Below are 8,938 nucleotides of genomic sequence, written 5' to 3' on the forward strand. Positions count from 1 at the left end.
CATTTTTTTTAGTTTAGTTTTGTTTTGGCTGAGATGACATCCTGATGTTTACCATTTCTTGCCCATTATTTACAGGTCAGTGTTTGGACAATAAATTGTGCTTCTTGCACCACTCCCTCTGACCTCCACACAAGATGAAAGAACCTTCAAGATCCCCCAGTTTGTGTGTCTGCGTGGGTGGGCGCTCTATCACACAGATACTTTTGTCATCATTACTGTTCAGCGGGATCACATCAGTCAGGAGCAGGGGATCCCACACTTTTCACTCATCTGTCGAGGGCGGCAGCACAAGCCTGTCTCAATCAGCTCATAGACATGTTCACGGTCAGCACATGATCACATCCAGAGAATGGAATGCAATTTGTGCACACTTAACTTTTTGGTAGAAATTCTCTGGAAACTATAATTAAATCTGGTACTAATTATAGAATCTCCTACAAAATAATTCTCCAGTTATTCCCAAGTGAATATCGATTCATTAATTTCTTCTTCATACATTTTATTCAGTTTTCCATGTTTATCTAACATGCTGTGCACTGACTTAACGACATTTTAGGTTACTTGGAATTAATTAATTCCACTAATCAAACACTGGCTTCATTTTTCTCGTAATAAGTACCAAATTACATTTGCCTATTTGGGAAATGAAGAGTTACATAGTCTGGGAGCTACAGTACAGCTGTGAGAGTATGGGATCTGTGCCATGCAACATTAGTCTTGAAGTACACAAAGACATGAGATGTTGGAATTTTAATGTCAACATCAGGAGACAATGTGAGGCAGCCAGGTACTTTCAACTCTAATGGTTTGGTGTGAACACAAATGATAAAACATCTGACATTTACGTGGCTCAGTTATTTCTCCAAACACACCAGACAGGTTTAAAATAGCTGAAAAAAAGAATCAGAAGCAGTCTAAAATCACACAGGCCACCTTCAATAACACACAGTAACACATAGTACAAATGACATTGGTATCAAAACAGTGTAGTAGCACAGACAGGAAGACTATATTGGTCATGCACTGTGAAGTAGACAATGATTAATGGGAAAATTAATTCAAACCTTTGCCTACACAAGGACATGCACTCGGGGCTGCTGTCTTACAAAGTGAGGTAAAGCTTTCCAGTTAGGCTACCTGGGAAATGTCTGGCCCATTAAACCGGACATGCAAAACAAAAACTATTAAGTTAATTATAGTCTTAATGGAGATATAGCCTACTGATCATTCGTTTTTATGCATATGACCGAATGATCTTCTTTTTAGCTGCTCTCTATCCAGACAGAACCTTATAATTTGGTTTAAGAATAATGTTTAGAGTCTCTAAGCCTGATCGACTAAAGTAGCTTTTCTTCCCCTTACATGGTGGAGCCATTACCTCAGGTTTTTGGATGATGAAAGTGCCAAGTGCAAGGGCATGAAAAACATTGTATTTCAGATCAAGTCTGATTGAATTTGAGGTTTTTTCCAGGTCTATTTTGTGAATACACCATGGTAGTGGCTTTTTCACCTTGTCATCAAACAACTTCTGATTCACCTTTTAATACAGACAATCTAATGGTTCCATGAGGCCAGGTAGTGAAGTATGAAGGAGAATCTTTACAACTTTTGCTGAAAATTGAATCTACAAAACCTTCAACAAGAATAACGAAGGTTTTGAAAAAATATATAATCGTAAGTATTTGTGAATGGACTTGAAGGTTCTTTACAGATACCTCTTGGATACAAAGGGCTCAACACTGTCTTCTGCTTTCTTTGTGATGAGGCAGGAATAATGTCTGAATTGCATCTTTCAGATTCAAGATTTTAAGACCAAGTTTGGCACAATAGGCTGGAGAAATGGAAATAGAGGCTTTTTCAGAAGAAGCAAAAAGACAGACAGACTGTGGCGCGTGTTTCTCACAACTTCAGTCAAGGTGGAGCTTCTGAAGATAGTCTGGCACCCAAACAGGGCTCCACCAACACACCAACTGAAATAACAAAACACAAACTAAAAAGCCCTTCAACTTCGCTGTTGAACACTTTGTTCTCCACGGACACGTCCTTGTCCGACCACCACTACTGCTCACACACACACAACAGATTGATTGACAACTCACGCCAGCTGCGCTAATCAACACACGTGGTGCTGAGCCTGCTGCCAGCCTGAGCCACGCCCCCCTCCCCCCTCTCTGTACAGCTTTAGCTTTGTTTGCAAATGTTCCAAAGTGAACCTAAACATTGATTAATGTAACTTACCAACTGGAAAGAAATGTAAGCAGTTCATTTAATCGTACAGCATATTTGAATAGTTAATAATAAAAACAGAGTAGGAACCATTGCAGGACCTGAGGGCACATCGCAGTGCAAAGATGATGAGGATGCATAGTTGACAAAAGTACCTGTGGTTGCCATTAAAGAGGAACAAGGAGAGCCGCTGCACGGCTATGACTGGCTATAAAAGGTACCTGGAAATAGGATTGTCATTTTATGGAATTAAATTTTTGAATCAAGTGGTTTGTTTGAAATGAGCAAGATCAGGGAGGAATTGTTGATTACAGATGGCACACAAGGACCAAAAGAGCCAGAAAGCAAGGTAAAATATCAAGGGGGCTTTTCAGTTTTTATACTGAAGAGTTCTCCAAAGCCACTGAAAGTGGACCAAGTCTAAGGATGTTTGAAAAGCAGCCTAGAGACCAGAATCAAGCACTGGAGCCCTGGATTTAATTATACAACAGAAGATTTGAGGCATCACTTACTCATGCAGGCAAAATAAGTCACGCGGTCTAAAAACATGGATGACAGAGGTGGCTGGTTCAGTTTCCCCAAATGGCCAGGACAGGGAAGTTAATGAGAAAGCTGTTCCTCTACCTCCACAATTCCCATTGAAATGTCCTTGAGCGAGACAATTAATCCCCCACCAGCTCAGGAGGAACTCCTCAGAGGCTAATAGTGGAGGACTGTGGTCGTGGCGGGCAGGTCCCAGGTGTGACTGTGTGTAAGCATATAAAAGTAAAGCAGGCCCATTCTCAAAAAAGAACGACATGAATGCTCAGTGAACCTATTTAGGATCATGAAGGTTAGAAAAATCTATTTAATGTTTTTGACGAGGCAGTGAGTGGAACTACGTAGAGTTGGTGGGTCTAGGTTAGAGTTTGCACTGGAGCAGAAAAGTCTACACAGCTATTTGTGTTATTTCAGATTCATATAAAGTGTGTTGCAGCCACAAAATGTGTCATTAGAAAGACACATCAAGGTACATCAGAAACCACTTTATTATTTTAAGGCAGGAATTTTGATGGATGGCACTTTAGTTAAAACTCACTTAGTTCTTTCTTTGCAGCATTTTCTATTAAGTTTTCTCAAGGTCAGTCACATCTAGGCTCTGCATCACAGGCACTCATTCAAAGCAAAGAGGCGAAAGGCTTTCAGAATGACACAAGTTCTGATTTGGAGTGACACAGGGGTGAATTAAAAAAGCCAGGGGGCGAAAAAGATGACACATGCAGTCGTGAAACATACGTGTCAGTCGAAATCTGCTTCAACTTACTATTTTTTTTTACCCAATAAAGAGCTTTTATTTTGAAACTTGGAGACACAGCAAATTATGAAGGTGGGGAGTCCTATGTTAGGGCCAAGTACTTTAAAGTAATTACAGAAAAGAGCCAAGCGAAACATTAAACAGTGATATATCACTGCAGATGATTGACTCCTTTAATGCTATTGGATGGGGATTTTTCATTCCAAGACATTGGTATTGATTAGAAACCCTATCAGCTCCTATACTGTATTATAGACATTTTGTGCAATGAGCCATTAAAATTGTGCTTATTGCAGATTTTATAACTGAAAATACATCCCTCAGGTATGAAGGGAAATGGACCATAACCTCAATAAACATGTTGTCTGTCAGCATTTCATTTCATCACCCAATCAATCAGCAATTACTTATCAAGCAAATGGATGCCACTTATCACCAGTCGCAGACACAACAATGGTTATATCACAGTTTCTCTCTGTCTTTTATACACACATTGTTTTCTTTGAGTGGCAGGTCCGAGCTCACTGACTCACATATGAAAGTGAAAGAGGATTGGCAAGTGAGTGGGTTCCTGCCTAATTAGGCCATAGTATAAATAGATGTAGTAGAAAAGGGAAGAAAGAGAGGGGTTTGGTCTGGCAAACACTGTACATCCAGAAAGGAAACCTCTGATTCATCATCCACAAATAACATCCCAGTATTTCAGTTGGTGTGTCCTAAATACCAGTGGTGCTCACAGCGTGACTGTAAGTAGTTGGCCTTTAAAGAATGGGAGATTTAACCATTCTGGATAAAACAAACACATTTGAGGTTTAGAATAAACGTCTGCTTGCTGCACCCAAACAGAGTTGATGCTCACACGCCAACTTAAGCTCACAACACCTCTGGTTCTTTTCACATTTCACTGTCATTAAAACTAAGTAACGATCCAGACTGCTCAGCAATTGACAAAACTCTCCACCACAGGGCACCGAAACTAATTGCTCTAATAGAGAGAACCAGGTTTTTTCGTGGTCCCTTTCCCTCCACAGGGAGCTATGCTCCAAGCTCTCCTGACTGTGAGCAACAACAAACCATCAATTTTAACTTTTTTCAAAAATCCAAATTGATGTATAGCGGATTGCTGCTGCCCGCCATGCAGTGGCAGATGCGTGCAAGATCGCCAGGCAATGTGACTGTCTCCATAATGTGTCTGTTCCCTCTAATGATTTTGTAGACTCATGCAAACATGATATCAGCAAGGACCATTGCCCCCAACCCAACAGCCCGACCAAATGCCAAGTGTTCTTCACCACCTCTGCTTTCCTTTTCCTCCAAGTTATTGCAGTCAAAGAATGAAAAATAATCAAAGTCTGGAAACCATTCAGGAATTTGCTGGCATGGAAAAAAATACATTTGTATTTCAGACCTTTTCTCTCTCTCACTATCTCTCTCTCTCTTTCTCTCTCTCACTCTCTCTCTCTTCCCCCAGCAGTAAGAGTAAAATTATAAATCATCTCCCCGCAGACAAAATTTCATGCTTGATGGGTGAACAACTGGAGCATCTGGTGGGGTCCTGTGATGAGGTGTGTTCCAAGTTTCTCCCTCTCCCAGCCTCCCCTGAGCTCATCCAGAACATTGCCAGCATCCTGCCAAACATCACACACATGCAGCAGAAATGATAAAGACAGAAAAATAGAGGGGATTAATATTTAAAACGGCTCCTTTCTGTACTCAACCTGTTTGTGCAGGTCGGACGGCGGTGCATGTGAAATGTCTGTTGTGAATTCACATCACAAGGTGTGTGCACACCTCAGTGAGTGCACATGAGACCCTGGAGTGTGTCCAAACATACCTTGTATCTCTTAACGACAAGCCTGGAGCCAGTGGTCGGCCCCCTGGGCTGAAATGCATGATATCAGTGATGCTGCACTAACTTGTGTGAGGGAGAAGATGATGTTGTTTTTTAAAAAAACAACTTAAAAACCAGGCGATGAGGAAAACACATCTTTAACATCATATTAATGCAGCCCAACAGCTGTACAGAACCACAGCACGACATTTTTACTCAGCCTGATGGGAATTGAGGTATCAAGTCAAATTGAGATTTTAGTTCACTCGTGCATGTTCAGCAACATTTATATGAATAGAATTCTGCAATTAAAAGCTTAGACATAACGGATTCTTTATAAAATGTTTTCAGTATTTTTAGATGTTTAAATTCGTCTAAGCCGAGCATGAGGGCTTCACAACAACATTTGATATTATATTTCAGTTGAGTAGTTTTTTAGACCTGTACAAAATATACACAAAATCTAAGTATTTCTTCTTTTTCTTCTAGGAAGGTGGCGTATGGCTTTGGAAGCAGATGTAGAATCCAGATAAGCCTGATGAAGGTTAAAAGCAGATTTGTGTTAATTTTCCTCTGCTGCCTTACGTGGCTAGGTCTTCAGGGCTGACTGGAGGCTACAGTGACAGTGAGTTAGGTCACAAGCTGGTTAGCATGAGAACTTCAGTCGATGATGTGACAGATCCAAGAGTTAACCTTGAGGTTGTTCTCGACCACTACAGATGGCTCTTAAAATAAAATATTAAGATGCCTACTGTAACATTCCTGCTCCTAGTTAGATGTGTAATGTCATGGATGAAAGGGGACTTCGTAATAAGTGTTTGAACATTTTTAATATTTCTATCATAAATTATAATTTTTGGACAATGACAATGTTAAGTGATTTGCCATGGTACAAAATGCTACTTCCCAGTTCATCCAACATGAGCACAGAAGGAGGAGGACTAATGAAATTAAGGCACTTCACACCAGCCACAGTCTTTCATTCAATTCAGTGGAGTATTACATTGGCTGAGTGTCTCCTAGAAGGTAATGTAATAGGTTTTCATGTCACCTTCATGGTTACAGTCATTTTAGAATAAAACAAAACAAATTATTCGCGTGACAAAACGGTGATCCTGACCTCACCTGTTGGAGCAGCGGGTGTAATGGCAGACATCATTAAATTCGGGGACACTTCCTGCTATTTAGAGGGGCTTGTTAAAGGAGCATCACCCACTGGAAAAAAAAAAAAAAGTGCTGCAATGCAGGAGGAATAATTTGGCTGTGAATATAATTCCCAGGCTGCAAGACCAACATTTTGGATAAATCAGCTGCCTAAGCTTCAGTGCTTTTGTTTTTTGGTCGTGTTGAAACAGATGGCATATTTTACAGTTTTACCACCGGAGGAATGGTGTTGATGTCTACATCGAAATAATACTTTCAGATGGGGTCTGTTTTTCGCAAGTGGGAATTAAAAGCAGTCATTTAGAAAAGCTCTGCACATATTTTAATTTATTTTAAAACTTTTGCTTATCTATATCTATCGGTGGGATTAATGAACAACAACGAAACAACAACAACTTTGCTCCGTCCCTTTAGTTTTGCACTGTCACCATCCCAGATGTCCACGGATGAAGGGAACAAACGCTGACAACAATAAAGTAAACGAGTCCAGCGATGTAGCAGCAACTTTTTGGCACAGACATATGCTTGCCTAACAGGGAAAACAGCTTTTCACACAGGCGGCGACATATGGCCGGCTCCTGTTTCGACAACAAGATGCCGTGTCACCTTGCTAGCCACCTGTAGCCGCTGACCAGTCAAGAAGGAGGAGGGGGAGGTGATTTAAGGTGATACAAGCATACACAAGCCGACATACATATTTGCCTCGGTTTCTATTATCCCAAAGGCCATATGCTTATCTTGTCGACCTTTGCTGCGTCCGGCGGCATGTCACACAGCCTGTCACCACGGCCAGGCAAGCGTGAAGAGCGACCGGTGGGGTTCAAGAACACAAAAGCTTTAGAAAAACATGGTTGCCCCCTCCAAGTCCTGAGCTTTTCCTCCATTTCTTCCTCTCTCACACACTCTCTCTTTCTCCCTCTGCCCCCCGCTCTCCCCTATTCCCTCTTTTCATTTCCTTTCTGATGCCGTGCACGTCCCGACGAGCGACAGCGATTTGCATGATGTGATCGGCCTCTGCCTTCCTGCAGCTCTTTAGAAGTGTGTGTGTGCTCGCGCCTGCATGTGGCTGCCTGCGTTTGAGTGTGTTTGCTAGTGTTAATGTGCGTGGGCTGACTGCCAGCCAGCTTAAGCTGCAAGGGGAGGGTAAAAAAAAAAAAAGTGGGTGGTGTGGGGTGGGTGGCTGGTGGGGGCTATAGATATCCCAGAGAGCAATCAGGGAAATATGCTCACATATGTGACAGGCAGAGCGCTTCACTTGCTGTGCATCTTTAATTCTGTCTGAGGTTAGGATGCTGTAGCATTGTTAAGTTAAGGTGAGGTTTTTGTTGGCATGAATCTAGGCCAGGTAGGTTTGCTAGGCTTGCACACACATACACTCACTTCCACTCATCATGCGAGGAGAGAGATCTAATCAGCAGTGAGGCTTGTTTCCACTGACAAACATTCAAGGACAATTTGCAGATATCAAAAAAGAAAAGCCATCCAAAAGGGAAACATGGGAAACATCCACAGAAATTTAGGCTGAGTTTTTATTTTTCTCAGCTGCTGTTATTGCTATATTATGAGAACAAGTGAGCCGAAACCCTCTTTACTATTTTTCTTTCGGAATGAAAAATGTAATCACAAGCTGGGCTGCGTGTTTTCCTCAGTTTCCGTATCACAAAAAGAGAGGCAATTACTCGTGTGATACATGGCGAATGTGGCACGTTAATAGTACTACATGTATGCCATTACCAGTCAGTGTGACAGAGATCAGTGTGGAGATAGGTAATGAGAGCAAGGCGATAAAACAATCAGTCGAGGTTTCACCGGTGTTAATTAAACTGAGGAAAAATACAACGTACGAGTCGCTGGGCAAAGTGGAAAACAGTGTTACTGTGGGTGCTGTTTTAATGCGTGAAGTCTGAACACGCTATGCTCAATTTGCACCAATGAATGAGGACTCACGTGCACTTTTTGGTAGGTGCCCCACCCTCCATCCCTGGAGCCCATATTTGTACTGATTTGAATGGAAATGATGCCCCTAGCAAGAGCATTTGCTACACAGAGAATTTAAAAGAAAGCCAACTGAAGTGCTTGCTTTGCATTTTTGATGATCACTTGATCCAGATGCCATTTTGGTCATTCAGTGCACATAATCGTTTATTTTCTCCCATGTTCCTGTCTCTGATTGTGAGTGTACCTGGGGGGGAAATACGTACATACAGATAAATGAATTCCCGAGCAGCAACAAGGCGCACCTCGAAGCAGGCTGGGGTGAGCATGTCTTTGTTGATTTGTCACATTCGCCTGCATAATGAGGGATTCTAGTCACTTCTCACTGCCGGCGAGAGCAGGATGCATACTGACTGGGGAAAAAGAGGGATGGAGGGAAGGGAGGTGGAGGAAAGGGAGAAATAAGTGGAACAGTTTAGGGGTGAGGA

The sequence above is a fragment of the Trachurus japonicus genome, chromosome 2, assembly GCF_045865225.1.
Source record: "Trachurus japonicus isolate A0001 chromosome 2, Traja_1.0".
Classification (NCBI taxonomy): Eukaryota; Metazoa; Chordata; class Actinopteri; order Carangiformes; family Carangidae; genus Trachurus; species Trachurus japonicus.